This window comes from Topomyia yanbarensis, chromosome 1, assembly GCF_030247195.1.
Source record: "Topomyia yanbarensis strain Yona2022 chromosome 1, ASM3024719v1, whole genome shotgun sequence".
In the NCBI taxonomy this organism is placed as follows: domain Eukaryota; kingdom Metazoa; phylum Arthropoda; class Insecta; order Diptera; family Culicidae; genus Topomyia; species Topomyia yanbarensis.
Window position 1 is genome coordinate 172,222,527 of NC_080670.1, and position 15,366 is coordinate 172,237,892.

The following is a 15,366-nucleotide window of genomic DNA, read 5'->3' on the forward strand; positions in this document are numbered from 1 at the left end:
CTTTGCTCACTCTTGACTAGAATATTGCCCAGCTTGAAGAGTTGCACAATCTTAGTGTATTTGTATCAAACCACGTGAAGCCGATAGACAAACAAACTGAACCGCAACCGACATGGATTTATCATTCGTCCGACGTTGGACCAACATTGGTCGACTTTCTTCCGACATTGGTCCGAGATTAGCCCGACATTGGTTCAAAACTGCTCAAAAATAGGTCCAACATTGATTCAAAATTCGTCTAACATTGGTTCGACGTTGGTTCGATATTAGTCTAACATTGATTCAACATTAGTCCATTGGTTCAACGTTGGCCCAGCATTGGTCCGACATTGTTCCAGTATTGGTCTGACATTGGTCTAAAATTGGTTAAACATTGATCCGATATTGGTTCGATATTGGCCGACTTGTTCCCAATATTGGTCCAACTTTGGAACAAAATTGATTTAGCATTGGTTCCATATTGCTGAAGCATTGATCCAAATTGGTTCAACAATTATTCGACGTTGGTCCGACATTGTTCCGTTATTGGTCTGACATTGGTCCAATATTGGTCCAACATCTGTACCCATCATAAGCCCGACATTGGTTTAAAGTTGTTTAAACTTTGGTCTGTCATTTGGCCAACATTGGATCGATATTAGTCCATTGGTTCAACATTGCTCCAACATTAGTCTAACATTGGTAGGACTTTGGTCTAACGTTGGTCTTGGTTAGTCTGACATTGGTTCGATATTCGCCGACTTCCGATATTGGAACGAAAATGGTTTGACATTGGTTCAACATTGATCCCACATTTGTGCAACATTGGTTCAAAATTAGTCCAAAATTGGTCTGACAAATTATTCTGGCATTAATTCGATATTGGTTAATATAGGTCCAACATTGTTTCTACATTGGTCCATTGGTTCAACCTTGATACGACATTGGTCCAACATTGATAGGATATCGGACCGACACCAATAATAGTCCAATGCTTGTTCAACATTGGTCCAAAATTGGTCTAACGTCAGACCAATATTGATCCGACATTTATCCAACGTCTGTACAATATTGATTCAACTTTCTTCCTACTTTGCTCAAATATTGATCGAACATTTGTCCAACATGCGATCGACGTTGTTCTTAAATTGAACCGTCAGTAGTCCAACATTAGTTCAATATTGGTCCAATAAGGGCCCGACATTGGTCCAAAACTAGTCCTACATTGATCCGGCATTGGTTTCGATATTTGAACTCATTGGCTCTACATTGGTCCAACATTGATCTGATAACGAATAAAAATTGGTTCAACTTTGCTTCAAAATTAATCCTGTATTGGTCTAGCATCGGCCTAACCTTAGTCCAACATTGGTTAAATATTAGCTGACTAGCTTCTGACATTGGTCCGAAAATTGCCAGGCATTGATCCGAAAATGGTCTGACATTGATCCGACATCAGTCCAACATTTAATATTACTTCAGCATTAGTCCAAATATGCTCCGAATTTGATCCAAAATTGATCCGATTTTGATCCAATATTGGTCCTAAGATGGTTAAGTATTGGTCAAATATTAGTCCGTCTTTGATCTAACTTTGGTTTAACATTGTCTCGATTTTGGTTCAACAATGGTTCAACATTGGTGTGGTCTTGGATAAACAATAGTCCAACATTAACATTGGTCCAAAATTGGCCCGAACTTTCTCTAATATTGGTCTTACATTAGTTTAACATTGATCCGACACATGGGTCAGGCATTGGCTCTACATTAGTCCGAAATAGGTCCAACATTTTCCACAGTTTAGTTGTTTAGAAATTGTTTCGACATAGGTACAGATTTATACAGATTTCACAATTTCTAATTAACAAAAGCCCAGAAATCTTTTTATCTAACACGGCTATTTCAAACTTGTTGTGATTTTCTATATTATAACAGTGGATTAGAAGTGCAAGTATTGCATTGAAATGCAGGTCATTTGAAAAAAAAATTAAAGCGTGTTGTGTTGGGTAGATATTATATTCAAACGCTGCCTTAGCCCCTTTAACCCATTCATGCCCATGTTGTTTGTGGACAACAACGTTTTTAAACAGCTATAACTTTTTATTGAGACAAGATTTGCTCACAAAAACAAGTAAGGCTAATGAATGTGACTATTATTGGATTGGATTCCGATGGAGCAGTGCTGCCAGAAACAGTTTACGTTGACAACGGAAAATGTTTTTTTTTTCATTTTTCTTGGTTATGGTGAAATATTATTGAAAACTGATAAAACTTATCAATTTTGTCTATTTTTGGCTACGTTTTCCATGCAATTGGACTATTGTAAATATTCTTGAAGAATTGTATTGAGCATATCAAGGTAAAAATTGAGCAGCTTCTACTACTGCAAGGGAAGCACCTATCTTTATGAAAATAGACTTTTCGTGTTTCTTGATCTCACAATTTTCAAGGAAAAATAGTTTAGAAACCCTACATGCACTAGAAAAAAGTTGGGCATGAAAGGGTTAATGCGCTTAAATGATCAAAATCCGTTTTTTCGCTGCTTACAGATAAATACAGATATTTTTCTTAGCGCAATACAGATTTTTGACAAATTCATCTGGCAGCTCTAGTAGTTCAGTTATTCACAAAGCTGTCAGATATTAGTTTGTTTTGATAAACAGAACGCCATATTATATGCTTAATCTGTTGCAGCTCCCAGATTTGAACAAACGCAAAAGGCTTTGACCATTACCTAAATTCCTGGTTCAGGGGAATTGTTTACAGGGTGACGGATCAATTTAATTGAAAAAAAAAAAAATAACTGCATTAATCCTTGTTTTACTCTGCTTGTATATTGTAAAACGGGTACGTTTTCATTTCCATCAAAATAATCGATGTGACCGCTCGTATATCCAGCTATTTTCGTGTCATAATGACGAACAAGATCGCTCAGTTCGAAATATGTCAACAGTTCTTACGTAAGTAACATTGAGAGCCTCTCTTTGTTTACTTCTCTTTCGTTTATTACGACGTCATTACAACACTTTGCACTAATTTTCCAGTACGTATCGAAAGCCGACGGTTTTTACTAGAATATTATGCAAAGACTAGAGTAGCAAATGTTGAAATGGCCGAGTAATGGACAGAAGAGAAAGACCCCAAAGAGAATCTCTCATTGTTACTTACGTCCTATTGAAAATTTTCTCTAGAAATAAGTTTCCATTCGACGCTCCCGGAAAACTACCGCTGTGAAGAATAAACTTTCCGGTAGGAATACAGGGAAGTTTTATTGCAAGCAATTAAAAACATGATGACTCGACTGCAGTTCGCCAAATAGCTTTTGTAGTGTGATGGTCTCGAAAATGATCGAAAAAATAGCGGTGCATCATATGGTCGAATGAGACGAAGGTTAATATATTTCTGTTCGAATGAAAGGTAGAAACGAGCTAAGTGAACGACAACAAACACGCGAACTAATGTGCATTATTTCAAGAACAATAGAATCGTTTATTTTATTCCCGCCCGCGACCTCGATAGTGTCTTTCTAGTTTTGTGCAATGCGACCAAGTACCGAAGATTGATTGAAGGTGAAAATAGAGCTTTTGCGTACTTTTATCCAGTTCCATCATATACGCCAGGTAGTACTGATAAATATCTTTTAACATGTTCGACTAAGCTGAATAATCTAACAACAATAACAGGTGGTTAAAAGTGATAGGGATTAAATTAAGATTCCTGTGTATAACGGCGAAGAAAAAATAGAGGTACAACTACATCAAAGACGCTGCCATTTCTCTCGTTCGGAAATGATTTGAAGAGTTTTTGGACGGCAGGTTTCGTGTTTGATTGGGATGACACTGGCAGATAAGTGGTGAACAAAGCTGAGTAAAAATTTCTCAAATGGGACACTCAAATTAGGTGAAATTATAGTTTCGATGGAAGATCCAATTTTTCGGTAGTATTTGGCGTTGAAAAATCACATCCAGATGGATTTTGTGAAAAAAAATGTTGACCACAATATTGTCATTTGAAGTTTTTAACCTGTTTCTTTAAAAACATTACTACGGACAACCTAATTGGCCAATTTTAACGAACTAACCAGCAATGAACTTGTCGTAAGATACAGAGTGTTTCGTGATATGTTGCGATCTGAAAAGTTACCATTTTGAATATTTTTTGAACAATTGTTTATAAATCGCATATACTACTATTAGTACCTAAAATATACCATCGAAAAAATGGCATGCCATTTGTAACTAAGTTATTCCGTCGCCGTGCACGTATTTCAAACAGCGGATTGAATGCGTAAATAGCTTGCATTCCCGCGACACCGCATGGACCAACATGTCTGTTGCAGATTTTGTAGCATTATCAAACGATAATGAATGGAAACGTGGCAAGCAAGCGTGATGTTTACCTGTGGAAACGTTTATGAGATGTCGAGTCTTTATACAAAGATTCAGCGTCTATGGATTTGTTTCAATTTTAAGCTTCAACTGAGAAAACCCCGAAAATCGGCCATTTTTGAGAACGAAAAAAAGCTAGTTTTTCCACACAGCTGTCAAAATCATTATGACAATTAATCAGTAGTACCCTAACAATGCCCAGATAAGACTAACTTGACCACTCGTAAAAAAGTTGCTTACGATCATCTTTGTTATAATCCAGCAAAGAATGCTGTCGCAATATGGAGAAGTGGAGTTCGGTACAAGTGGTACTCGAAGAAATTTTTACTTAGGTATTCTTAACAGTGTTCTTGTAGTGATGATATGTGTCGAAAACCCTATTCCTTCTTACCCGACTATACACAATTTAAGTACATTGAACTAAAATGATGTAAACCACGCTATACACCCATCAGGCACAGATTCCTACATGACAATTCTGTAATCATAGAGAACATCTTGGACTGATAATATTGTGGACTGTTTGCAGATTTGTAGCCTCTGTGACCCCTTGCATCTTTGAGGGTTTATTTTTGTTCAAAACACTCCATTGTAAAGATCTAACTTTTGTAGCTACTTTTTCGTTGATTAAATATAGTTTCAATAAACTGTAATGTTGAAGTGGTTGGAATGCTTTGTTTTTATATTACTTAAAAAAGTAATACACAATTGATTTATTTGCATTCAAATATTAAACGGAAAAAAATATATTTAACGATGAATTTTGCATTTTTATATTGGGGTCTCATTGTTTTGTCCGACATTGTATAGACAATTTTCTTGTGATTCGCGATCTCCTCAGGAGATTTTGAAACCATCGAAAAACGTAAAAAAGTCATTTACGGTCATCCAATGATCTAAAAAAATCTAAACAAAAAGTAAATAAATGAATATCGCGTGTTTTTTGAAAAGGGCCAATAAGCATACTGTCAAAATTCACTTTGAGAGGAAATTCTGGCCAAACCATCAATCGCCGATTGTTAGTGACAGCTGTAAACGAAGGAGAAAACTTTTCTCTTTTATAAAATGCCAACCTGTCCACTCTTGGCGAGTTACGTTTTGTCCGGAATTTTCTCTCAAAGTGAAATTTGACAGTATGCTTATTGGCCGTTTACAAAAAACACGCAAGATCTGTTTGATATGGTTCCGTTTCAGACTTTTACTCTATGTACATGGGATTTCGACAGCTCGACTCTAAATTCCCGTTAAAATGAATCAAAAGTAAAAATAATGGAATTTGCGTCAATTCGGCGCAACTTTGACCAGCTGTAAGTTAGTGTCCGATTCTGTAGAGACAAAGTCGAAAACTCTCGATTGTTTCTATTTTTAATAACAAATTCATTAAAACTCAAAAAATGTAAATAGCCAGGCCTCCGACACCTTGCATCTTGAGGGTTAATTTAATTTTTGTTCAAAACACTCCATTGTAATGATCTATCTTTCTAGTTTCATAAAATTGTAATGTTGAAATGCTTTATTTTTATATTACTTAAAACAGTAATAGATTCATTTGCATTCAAATATTCAACGGAAAAAAGTTTTCTTTTGATGATGAATTTTGCATTTCTATATGGTGGCCTCATTGTTTTGTCCGGCATTGTATAGCCAATTTTCTTATCATTGGCGATCTTGTGGTCCAAAATTTCACCAAAATCTGTCTCCTTAGGGAGAAATACAACATAATAAGGAATCAACAGGTGGTGCTACAAAATCGTATATAAAAGCATGCCTTCAAACACAAAACGAAATAAGAACTCTATTGTAAAAAAATATAAATGAAAATAAAAAATGGAAAAACAGAAATGATCGAAAAGGTCATTTTTGTTTTTCCATTTTATCTCGAAACATGCTTTTTGGATATCCTTTTGCAGCCGTTTGTTGTTATCATAAAGTCTTGCGACGGATCGAAGTCATTGATACACATTTATACGATGTATAAATCTATGTCGAGTTATCTACTGAAATATGCGGCATCCTCCCGAATAGTGTCAAAATAGTGACAATCACCCCATATAAAACATTATTAGGTTCTTTACTGACGCAGATAACCTCACTTTTGTTGATAGTTTGCTAGTACTATTTACATGACATTAGAAAAATTTTGCGAACGACTAGATTCGCTTGAATCAAATTATAAAGGATAAGTCCATATAAACAGTTCAAGCGAACTGTCAAAAATGAACACTCGAGTTCATTTGTGACGTCACCAAATTGTTAAAATTTTGACAGTTGGCTTTCCGGCCCTTCGCATAAGTTAGTCGAGATTTGATTGTTTGAAAAACACAACACTGTCCAAAGCATTACTGGTGTAAAGCATAAAAAATATCTGGCCACTATGAAAACATAGTGAGTAGCAACGTAAATAATCACTTTCTGCTTCTTACACTGTTACCCTCCCGTCGAACGAATTACACCAGTTACCACCCACCACCCCTTAGCATGAAAACTACTCTCACTGTTTCACGTTCTCTCTTCGGTTTCCATACACTTGTCGCTCTCTCAATTTCCTTCGTCCCCCTTCACTACGTTTGTTTCGAATTCTCGCCACGGCACCACACTTCCATGCTTTTCAGCCAGCCATTGGTACGCAGAAAGGAAGTGACAAAAGCCACAAAGAAGAAAACATTGAAAATTAGCACTATGGCGTTTCGAAAGTTCCTTTGAACCGGATTACGAAACAATCCTACAATATTGGATCCTTTTTCACTTTGCTAACCGTCTTCAAGTAACTTGTATACGGTTTTCTTCATTTCTTTTTACCGCAACTGTCTCGATAACTCGTTTTCACACCTGATCGAAACAGAAAAATCGTACCCGAACCTTCGCAACGATTTGAGCTGTAATCAAACTAAAACCGTAGTTTTCGTTTCCTCAAGTTTACATTCTTGAAAATGTTACAGAAAAGACATTGCACGCACACACACACTTTTTTGATTTTCAGGACTTTTAAGAGGATGCGGTGTTTTGCACTTTTCAATCCGTTCCGTAACAGCGTTCGCGAGAGAATGGCTGACTAATGCACGGTCTGGTGTTTTAGAAAAATCCTGCCGAGCGATAGTTAGGAAAATCTGACATGAGGAAAATCGAAAGTTTGAGAAGAGAAGGATAACAGGAGCGTTTTCGAAAAGTGTCCTTGAAGTGGATTATCTGAAGGATCTGGATCATTTGAAAAGGTTGTTGAAAATTTGCGACGTTATAATGCTGGTTATAGTAGAATGGCCCCCACTTGTGGATACCCGTTATTTTCTACGTATTTATTGAAGTACAATCAACCACGAGCTGGTTCATGATTGGTGACAGAGCTGGCGGATCTTATCCTAGGTTTTTATACTGTGTAATTAACTTGTGTCTACTTTTTGTTGTTTTGTTTATATGGCACAATGCGTTAGCATAGCTGAGCCGTAGATCTCTTATGTTTGTATCTTATATTTGTTAAAACAAAAAAATAAAATAACACTTCAAACCTGTCGTCGGGTCTTATTGACGCTGTTTGTTGCGGAACCGGCAGCATAAGTTACTAAGTGACTTTACGCTTGTCCGGACATGCCGCAGACTCAGGTGATTCGGGTGAATGACCTATAAGGTTAAAACCCGCCTTCAATAAAATCAATCAATATTTCACTCCTTCCAGTCCCTTGCTAATTAGATGATGTAAAGGTATATTGAAAGTATTGATCCTGCGGAATGCAAATGGGATTCACGTGTTGAAGTAGTCTTGTCAATATACTTGTCTCGTGTAGGGTCCGCTAAACATGAGAGGTGAGATTGCATCATTTGCGGGTAGATATGACGCTTGGATATTACCTGCTTTGCCAATGTTCTAGATTTATCTGGAATTTTCTCAAATAAACAGACATCTGCACAAGCCAGACTTTTTGTCAGGGTTTTGTAATTTTGCCAGGTTTTCCCAAACATTCAAAATTCTACGATTTAATCAATTCGTCTCTCTCTAAAGTAGTATGGCCATTGGCCATTCTAGGATCAATATCCTACGTGCTTAGTCTTGGTATTAAAATTAGAATATATTATTAAACTAAGTCGGAAATCTTTTATCGGTAGACTATTTGAAAGGTCGAAACTTTCATGATATAGATTCAAATATTTCTAATTTTCCTGTAAGTGTAGTCATTAATTATTCGAGTAGCAGAGAAATGTGTAATAAATTGCACTTTCCAATATTGGGAGCTGGAACCCACGGATCAATTTTTAGCTTCTGCCGCCGGATGCCACACAGCCTCTTGGTTGGATTTGTCCGGATATCACCCCCCTAGTGGACACTAGTACCTTGAGATTTTTATACACACCCTTTAAATCACAATCTGAGTTATTGAATTCCCAGAGGGGTTTGCATCATCAAGCATATTGCGTGCATCAGTGCTACTGAACCCCTGACAGACAATTGCTTTAATATGTTTGGTGCATATCGAGGTGTAGATAGTGGTGCATCGAGGAGATGGCCCTAGAAGGCTTACGGGCCTTTTTTAAGTTTTGTTATTTTTCATACTCTATACCAGACCAAACTAACACCACAGAGAACAGACATATAAATAAACATTTAAATAAAAATACGTTGAAAATCACCATCGCATACAGGTTCGCATGCATGAGTCACCATTGTATCCAAGTTCGCACACAAGTCCCGTACAGCGATTGCTGGCCGATCGAAGCGCCAGCCAGTGGCAAGTTGCTACTTGCTGTTGTCATTCCAAAGCGACAGTTTTATTTCTTACACAAGTTGAAAACTTTACTTGTATGTCAGTTCTCAGTGCTAACACTCAACCACTAGCCTGTGCTCGCTGACGGGGCCGACTGGCGGGTCGACGTAGATTGAATTTTGCTGCGGGTCGTGTTTGCAAACATTGTTCCACAGTTCAATGACGGTGCTGGTGGACGGGGCTCACATTGGGGGTCATTGTGTGTCCATTCCAAGCCTATTAGTAATTGATTTGTAATAATTGTAGTCTTTAGTACTAGTGTACAATTGTTACGCGCTAGTCGTATGTCTATCTGTGCATCTGCTCGTCTGAGCAATTGTGAGAGCTGGGTCAGAGAATGGATGCAGAACTGTTGTTGATACCTGAACGTACCGAGAAATACTAAAAAAAACCCAAATCTAAATTTAAACTAACCTAAGCCTAATAGAAATAAATAAATACCTAAAATAGTCAACCGCTAAACAGAAAAGTGCGCCATTGTACTAATGTGCACAAAATCCCGCAATGCAGCATAAACTGCGATAGCAAGACCGTACCGATCGATCAGACACCACACCAGGGTTACCAAAAATACAGAATAATCTGTATTTATACAGATTTTTCAGCCATTTTCAGACCAAGAATCGACAAATTTGTCAAATGGTCCTAAGTGCAAATGAGAGCCTCTCTTTGCTTACTTTCTCTTTCGATTATTACGGTTTCATCTTTAAACTTTTCAATATTATTTCAGGATATATCGAAAAACTCTGGTTTAGACTAGCTTATTCTGCTAAGAGTTGAGTAACAAACGTATAAACTGCCGAGTTATTAGCGAAAGAGAAAGTGAACAAAGAGAAACTGTCATTTGCACTTAGGACCATTTGACATGTTTGGCTAGAAATGATGTTACAAAAACTATTTTTAGAAAAAAAATTCAGTTTTATTAATACTTCCTCTGTGTCTCTCAGCTTAGCCCTCTATATTAGGCTGTGCACACTGACGAAGTCGACTTAAAAATGACTTTTACTATGAGCCGTGTTTACCAGCATTGCTTCACAGTTTAATGGCAGTGTTAATAAACACGGCTCACAGTAAGTCATTATTTATGTCGACTTCGTTTGCGTGTACAGCCTAATTAAAATATATCTTCACTTTTGTGTTCTGTGACTTTGTTAGGTCTAAATTTTTTGTCCGAAAATTCTACAGCTACATTGGTCGACTTACGGCCAATTTCTTCACTGCATGAAAACTGGTTTTCGCTGCAAAAACCAGTTTTCAGGTTGATGGTGACCAATTAGCCGAAAACCGGTTTTCATTCATGTAAAGAAATTGGCCGTTAATGTATATAACATTATATCACCGACGAACCGACGTGCCACATGGAACAAAAAGTGCGTCAGATGTTGTCCTAATTGTTTAAATTAAAATACGTTGTTACACTAGCGGCATCTGTATAATGGTTCGCGTGGTAGTCTTCGTCGATAATACAACAGTTCACAAAAACCAAGGTGTATCGACGTTGTACCAGGTATGCTAGAACGAACAAACCATTTTTGGCATGTTGAAGATCGTTTTTCCAGCTTTTCATTATCCTATGTATGTACTATTTAACAAAACTGTCCGTTACAAGTAAAAAAGTAACAGAATACATGCATTTTCAATGAGTTCTGAATACGATTTTGATGCATATTACCACTACATACGCAGCTGAGGGAATTGCACACCTTCTGTAATATCAATATACTTATCGAGAAGCCTGCCCCAGATTCGAACATGGCGAAGCGATCTGTCGTAGTTTAACAGTAGTGATCGCTTCCTTTCAAAACAATCGTTATTTTGTATGGGACACTTCGAATGCCTCTGTCATGTCGGTTCGTCGGTGATTATATATCAACAAAAGTCATTACTTGACTGATTTAAACATCAGAAATTAATAGGTTTGTTCCAGTACCAGGAGAAACTGGAAGTACTCCGTAGCAAACAGGGAGAAAAACGTTCCTGTATTATCTTCTTCCCTTTTTCTTCTTTTGGTAGCAAATCGAAGTGAAAAGGAGCAAGAATTTTTTGCTCCGGAGCAACAGGGAGTAACTTCCGTGCACTGGAACAAACCTAATATCTTCGGTAGATAATCCAGCAAAAGGTTAAACGACTCAACTGATTCGATACAGATATTGACACAGATTTTTCGAAGAGTAAATACAGATGAAAAGGTTTTTCAGGACAACAATACAGATTTAATTTTGGTAACCCTGCACCACACCAGCACACAGAAAATATGATCGCTGCTCAGTGTGAGACGGCAAAGGCAAAGTAGCTGACAACGGCAGTGAACAACAATTGGCGATTCTACGTTGAAACCGCTCGCAGATAGCGCTGGAAGGAAAGTGTTACTGATTTGATTCTGTTCTGTCATAGTGCATATATTTTCTGTAAACATTGGTAAAAAAATGACTTTTAAACACCAAATTACCGATCAATTTGTTGATAATTGTTTATGAAAATGAGGGAAAACCATCATTTTATAAGATGATGAGTAAACATCTTGCAAAAAGAGTGTAAAACATAGTGGTTTCTAATATTATTCGCAGAGCTATATGCGCGCTGTTTCGAAATGTAATTTGTTGAGCACCGTAGCCGCCGCAACAGCATTTCCCGTTCGTCCTAAGTTAAGCTAAACCTTCATGAGATTGTGTAAATTCATGAAACTCTCCAGATCACGCGAGGAAAGAATATATCCGGCTAATAGGAAAGTGTCAGCTTTGTATCATGCACAGCCGGTCCTTCTCTCCGATAGTCTTCACTGAATCTCCTACGTAGTTCAAAATATGAAGGAGTTTGACATTGGTACTGATTGGGTCTCGGTTTCGAGTTGGAACTTTATTTATGGAACGATTTTTTATAACCACAATAATACCCCGATTACATTTCGAAGAAATGTATGAGTGAAATAGTTGCAAATGGCTGTAATTTCAGAATAATTGCAAATAAAACTAAATTTCTTACTCGTTTCATTCATATTTTGGCAGTGGTAAGCTTTTTCTGAGAAGATAATGAAGATTTTGTTGTAAGCTACGACTCACTTACGGGTGAAAAAAAGCAAACTGTATCACTTTGCCAGTTCATGAGCTGAATCATAGGTGTCGCATGACTAATTTTGGCTTTGCCGCAAATCGCCAATATCTCCATCAAGACGGTACGGTGCGTGTGTACTCCTGTAAGGTTAGTCGTCGCGAGTGTACAAAATAGCGAATATTTCACCGCAAATTATACTCCCGGGAAACTGCAAGTGCAGTTTTGTGCGAACTGTAAGTCGTATGTATACAGTGAATTTAAGGCAGTATTAAGGCTGCAAGGTGTGGCCCAGTAGAGGCGAAGAAAACTAGAGAATCCCAAGTGCAGTGAGAAAAAAGCTGCAAGGCAGCATAACCAGTCGGAGAAGGGTGAAAAACCGGACCGTAGTAGTGCAAGGTGTAATTTGATAAAACGACCATCCTGGGCCGTCTCGAAAGGAGACAGAGGAAAACCCTTCGAACCGGGTACCCCATGTAAGTTGCCCCAACTACTGGTTTCCCAGGACATGTCCTGGTTTTTCACTGACTGTCCTGGTGTCCTGGGAAGTCGAGGAAAACGCTTGATGTGTCCTGAGAGTTTTTTCAGTCATGTATTTGAAAAACAAAACAAAAAAATTCTTCAGCGCATTCAGAATTTTTTATTAAAAACATAATGTTTATTCTTCAAAAAAAAAACGTCAATGAATATTAGAGAAGGGGCCCTGGTCAGCCGTACGACGCAACTTAGTCGCGATGCTCTCACAAGAGCACTGACGTCCTTCTTCCGGATACAATTCCAAATCCTGGTGGTCAACTGCTTCGTATCCTTGACTCGCCAATTATTTTTATACACTAAAGCACTGAGGGAGCCGAAAAAAACCCAACGGGACGGCACTGGGGCAAGTTAGTGGGGTTTATTTCTTTCGGCACATACGGTATCTTTTTCTGCTCAAGATACTCCAGCGTTTTCTTGCCTTAATGGGAAGACGTCTTGTCCGGCCAGAAGACGTACTTCCCAACTGCATGATTCTCGTTTAAGAACGGCAGAAGAATTTTCTCAAGACACTCCTCCTGGTACACTTGTTGATTGATGGCCAGACCGCTCGACTTGAACCACGGTTTTGAAATCCCTCTGTCCGATATGGCGATGTACAGCATAACATTTCTTTTAAATTTATGCTTAAACTTGTATTTTACTTCGGGGTGTGTGGCCGACTTGTCGCTGGAATAGTAGCTGTCATTTCCTGGAATGTGGGTGTTCGAGAGCAACAACGTCTCGCGGTAGTTGTTCGTCATCCACCGGCACTGCGATTTCACGATTGTACCATCCGATGCATTTTTTAATCTCTCGATAGTACCTCGTTATTTCTTTTGCCAACTTACTTTTTTACATGGAAATTGAAAAGAGAAAGAGGCGTTCGTATGTACGTACCATATGAATTAGCTGTAGTCTGTTTGCAACCAAGACGGATACAGGTGTGCACATTTTTTTCTGTGTGTGTTCATTTTTCTTCGATGAAGCCGAAAAAACAAGAGGATATGAAGAAGAAAAGCACAAACAGTTGACGTAGCGGGCCCTTCTGTTGCCATAAGTTTTGTTTCGGTTCGGTCATAGTTAATTTAATCGATTTTTTTCGAGGTAAAAAGTGTCCATAAGTGTTCTAATCGATAGATCCGAAGTGAAGCTCGGCCTTTTCTCACTTTTCATCGTGCGCCAAAGAATCAGGATGCTCGTTCGGATGTTGATGTTTACTTCAAGGGCCCCGACCGCCATGCTTAATTTTGCAAGTATAATACTAATACACTCAAAAATGTCAAATGTTCCCACCTTTCTCTCCATTTTGGTTTGCAACAACATTTGGCAATCGAACAAATCGAACCGATTCCAGTTGTGGACCAAACTCTGGCCGCTACCAATGTCGATGAAACATTGATTCCGGGATCCGAAAAATTTCCTTTAGTGCCTCCCTCTAAGAAGACACATCGAAGTTTTGGCGATTCTGCTTCTTCTAGAGTTCTCTTGCAAGTGGCAGTTTTTCGTTTTACAGGAAATCCATTTCATAAAAAGGAAAATTGCGACGCAACAATAACTGTCGTGGAATAACCTTATTGAGCGCTCTCTTGAGCTGGCAATTATGGAACCCCTTTAGGATCAATACCAGTTCCTAATCAGTCTACTTTTCCATCTCAATCGGATCGGAAGCTACAATCGCGCTGCTTGTTAACAGTGCAGTGAATCAAACGAACGCTTCTACATACAGTCTGCCGTCTATATGTACCGCGCCAGCAAAGCAATCGAAAAATAACAGTTGTCCCATGCCAGTGTGGAAAATAATGCACCGTTACTTTCATTGATGCGGTATCGATCGTTTATTTAAAAATGATTGAAACTCATCAGCAAAATTTGAACAATCTTCGATCCCATACAGTAGTCGTTTATCCAATCCGCCCTTGTGTTCGCGAAGTGGAACAATCAATAAAGGTGCATACTCGTAATGTGGTACTGATAGCATTTAAAACTTTGGCCATGGCGAAAAGTTTGGCTATGGGAAACAACATGCAACACGTCGTTGCGCATGTCAATGTTAGAATCAAGATACCCATTTTGATTGACAAAGATAAGCCTGGTGTGAGCCTGCACGATCTTTCCCCGCGTACAACCAATAAATTCACTATTGATGTCGAAGTACGTAACGGTGAATGTTTGAAACCTGGAGAAACTTTTTTCCAGGTATATCCAATGGTGTTCGTATCGTGAGAAGCAAATCTCAAATCACGCTGCGCACATATGAAGGACAGATCCCTACGTGCCAAACCATGTGTGAAAGCCTCTAATGAAATAACATCAACTGCGAGCAAACCCAACAACATTAACTAAATCACCAACAACCGGAGTTGCAACTCAGCCACCGGCGAATGCTGGAACAAAAGAATCTACACACAGCGTGTCCGATCATTGTGATACTGCTTACCAATGGTTGTCATTCGAGATTGCCAGATATAGGGCAGGGAAGCTACTTGGGACCGTTAATGTTTCTGTTTTGCTTCAATGACGTGTATCTAGTGTTTAAAACTCCTCGCCTGTTCCTGCACAGACGATCTCATAATAATTCGTCTCATTTGCTCAATTCAGAATTTCCCATTTCTCCAACAACAGCATGAAACATTCGCTGATGGTGGTGTAGCAAGAACTTCGCGTGTGTGTGTAAATCCTAA

The 15,366-nt window shown here is 38.4% G+C and overlaps 1 protein-coding gene across 6 annotated transcripts in view; it reads right to left on the bottom strand.

Moving 5' to 3' along the window:
• The window catches only part of LOC131681552 (uncharacterized), an 81,723-nt gene extending 74,305 nt beyond the window's left edge, over nt 1-7,418 (bottom strand). For 2 of the 6 annotated variants that reach the window (XM_058962446.1, XM_058962393.1), the window contains exon 1: nt 7,227-7,418. The gene's annotated coding sequence lies outside the window, so the exon portion shown is untranslated. Of the gene's footprint in view, nt 1-7,196 lie in introns of all 6 variants that reach the window. The other 4 variants (XM_058962454.1, XM_058962417.1, XM_058962465.1 and 1 more) reach the window with 2 other exon arrangements.
• Nucleotides 7,419-15,366: the final 7,948 nt, after the last annotated feature.